Source organism: Cervus canadensis, chromosome 12, assembly GCF_019320065.1.
Source record: "Cervus canadensis isolate Bull #8, Minnesota chromosome 12, ASM1932006v1, whole genome shotgun sequence".
In the NCBI taxonomy this organism is placed as follows: domain Eukaryota; kingdom Metazoa; phylum Chordata; class Mammalia; order Artiodactyla; family Cervidae; genus Cervus; species Cervus canadensis.
Window position 1 is genome coordinate 4,114,989 of NC_057397.1, and position 3,646 is coordinate 4,118,634.

The following is a 3,646-nucleotide window of genomic DNA, read 5'->3' on the forward strand; positions in this document are numbered from 1 at the left end:
TTTTTTTCTTCCTCTTGTTATTCAAAACTACCACCTTACTGTCTTTCTCTTTATATCAAGAGCCTTAAAAAAGTCACATCTGGTGAGCTCCACCTCCTAACCTTCCATTTACTTTCAACCTGTCTCAGTCTTCCTTCTTCCTCCATCACTTTTCTAAGAAAATGCTGTAGACAAAGGTCATCTAATCACCTACAGATTATTCTATCCACTGGTCTCTTCATAATCCCTATTCTACTTCCTTGGAATGTCAGAGGCAGTCTATCTATGTTTTTAAAATGAAAAAAGAAAAAAAAAGGAAATGAATTGAACTGAAATAAATCCCAAAGCATTTGACACTTCTGACCTCTCTCTCCTTAAAGTTTTTGCTGTCTTGGTTCCCATGACTCTCTTAGTTCTCCCATGTGTCTGAAAGCTCCTTCTCAGACTTCATGGCTCCTCTTTATCTTTCTTCTGTTTAAATATTGCCGTCTTTCAGAGTCTTTCCATTTGTTCTCACTTTATAGTCTCTCATGAAATCATCCCGTTCAATTCCCAGACTTCACTGTCATATTTATCTTGGTAAAATTCCAACATCTTTCTCCGAGGTTTTATATATATATATATATATATATATATATATATATGTATATATGTTCAAACATATTAGTAGGGAGAGCATAGGTTATGCTGTGGTAACAAGTCGACCCTCAACTCAGATACATCAAATATGTATTTCTCATTCACAAGTCATGTTCAGCAGAAATTGGTAAACAGAACTCCACAGCATCGCTCAGAGACCCAGGCTGGTGGATGCTCTGCCATGAACTCTGAACCCATGACCTCTAGTCTCTGTGGCAGGGGGCTAGTGAGAGGAAGGGTTGCCCAATGGCTCTTAAATCCTCCCATCTGGAAGTGACACAGATAACTTCTGCCCCTAGTCCATCAGCAGGAACTAGTCACGTGACCCTGGAAACTGCAGAAGTCCTAGAGAAAACGAGGTACTTAGTGCGCTGTAAATCAGTCAGCAGGCGCCTGGACATCTGCATATGGAGTTTACTGGGGCAGCTCAAGTTCATCGGATTCCCCACAGAATCAATACCCTCTTCCACCAAACCACTCCGTCTTCTATTTTCCCAATTTTTAAAAGGGCCACATCCACACTGCATCCTGAACTGTAAGCAACTCTGGTATTTACCTCCCTTCCCCTACTTTAGGCCACTTAAGAAAACTTACTGATTTTTCTCTCCTTCCTTTCCTTGTCCCTGCCTCTTTGAATCTAAACCTCTCTGACTGTTCTCAATCTACTGCTTTAGATCAGTTTATCATCAGTTTTCTGGATTTTTGTTTCAGCTTCTGACATGCTTCCCCTATTCCTGGAGCATCTCCTGCTATTCATCCTTCCTCTCTAATCCATCCGTGGCATAGCTTGTTTTTCCTCAGGTGCTAATCCAATCGCACCATGTTCTTGCTTTGGTGTCTGTAGGTTCCCTGAACTCACTTCTATAACAGTTAACTTCTAATCTTCTTCCTCAAACTTGTTTCTCCTGAAAGTCTCCCGGGCGCAGGTACAGGAATTCCACCTTTCCAGTGGCTCAACCCAAAACCTTGAAATCATTATCTTGATTCCTCTTTCTGATTCTCTTATTCCACATTCTAGCTACCAGCCAATCTTATTGGCTCCACCTTCAAAATATATCCAGAATCCAATCAGTTCTCACGGACACTTCTGCTCCCTCTCTGGTACGAGCCCCTGAGACAGTTCACACAGATTGATGCAAGAGCCTTCTAATGAGTCCCCTGTTTCTGCTTCTGCCCCTTTAGTTCTATTTTCTACAGATTAGCAGGAGAGGTCCTTTTACAAGTAGGCCCATCTTATCACTCCATTGGTTAAAACCCTCTAAGAGCTTCACTTTTAACTCAGGATAAAAGCAAAAGACCTGGGGATCCTGCAGGCCCTCTACAATCTGATTATCTTGAGTGGACCTCGTCTTCTAGGACCCTCCCCGAGAATCACCCCACCTGGTCCTATTGGTCCCCTTTCTCTTCCTTCAATGTGCCAGAGTCCTCTGCCTCCAGAAAGGTTCTCAGAACTGGGCACCATCCTTTGAGTCTTTAGTCACATGTCATTTCTCAATGACCAGCTGGTATAAGATCCCCATCTCCCTTTTCCTCCCTCTCAGTTTTATTTTTTATCTATGGTGTTTATCACCATTTAATACACTGTATAGCTGTTGTTCAGCTGCTAGGTTGTGTCCCACTCTTTGCAGCCCTGTGGACTGTGGCACACACAGGCTCTTCTGTCCTCCATTGTCTCCTGGAGTTTGCTTAAATTCGTGTTCATTGAGTCAGAGATGCTATCTAACCATCTCATATATTATTTTATTATATGAGATGTATATCACTCCTATTTATCTTGTTTAACATCTGTCTCTTTCAGGGAGAAGGTAAGCTACACAGGGACAGGGACTTTTTCCTGCCTTGTTCACTGAGAGATCCCGAGTGCCATGAAGATTGCCTAGGATGTAGTAGGTGTTCAGGAAATATTTGTAAATAGTCCTGAAGATAAGGGCCAAACTTCCACCAATTACTGCAGTCCCCTCATTTGCCATACTACCTTCTTTGCACAAAACCAACATTTCCCAAATTACCATCCAGACAATGCCAGCCCTACTTGCATATTTGCCTTTTAAAAAAAAAGTTCGGGAAATATTTTATACTCTTGGCTCGCCCACCATCCCACAAAATTGGCCCAAATTCAAAATACATAAAAGCATATTATAAAATCTAAGAAGTGCTGCAGAAAGTTTGACTTTGTTGCTAAGCTTCCTTATTCAGTGAATCCTTTCAGATGATTTACATTAGCACCCTGTACAATCCAGCCCTCTGTGAGTTTTCTGCTGTGTAGTTTACAGTTCTCAGAATGCATCAGACTGTTTGGTTTGTTTCATTATGCTGTTTTCTCACTTTTGAATTGCCAAATACTCTCCCTCATCTCTTTCCTCTCTACATAAACACACACACACAAACACACACTCTCCAGGACAAACAGTAACTTCCCTTTCCTGCCCTTGTGCGAGCTGACACCTTCTTTATGAAGCCCACTCTGATTTCCTCCTAAATTGCTTTTTCCTTTAGTGCCCCCACCAAGACCTAGTAAGGGATTTATCAGAGCATTTGACTCAGTTAATCCCAGATATGAAATCACACGTCTATTTTCATGATTAATTCTCAGCTTCCCAAAGGCACAGGCTGTACCATTTCATCCTTGTCTGCCTTGAATGCACCCCTCTACCTCACACACAGAAGGTTGAACTTCATCAATAGAACTGACCTGGTGGGCCTTCTAAAGTTAGGGCATAAGAAGTCTTGAACTCTTTCTCATGGAACATTCTCAAAACCCATCCACCAGCTGTGAGAAGCCCAAGGAACATAAAGAAGCCATGTGCAGGTATGCAGGTTGAGAATCACTGCTGAGCTCCAAGCCGATAGCCAGCACCACTTCGGGCCATGGAGTGAGTCAACCTGGACGTCCAAACTTCAGAGGACTGCATCCCTGGCCACCATCTATCTGCCTGCTGTCCCAAGGGCGTCCACATCAGAACCATCTGGGCCAGCCCAGTCAGCCCACAGAACCAAGAGATATACAATAATAAATTGTTACATTAGT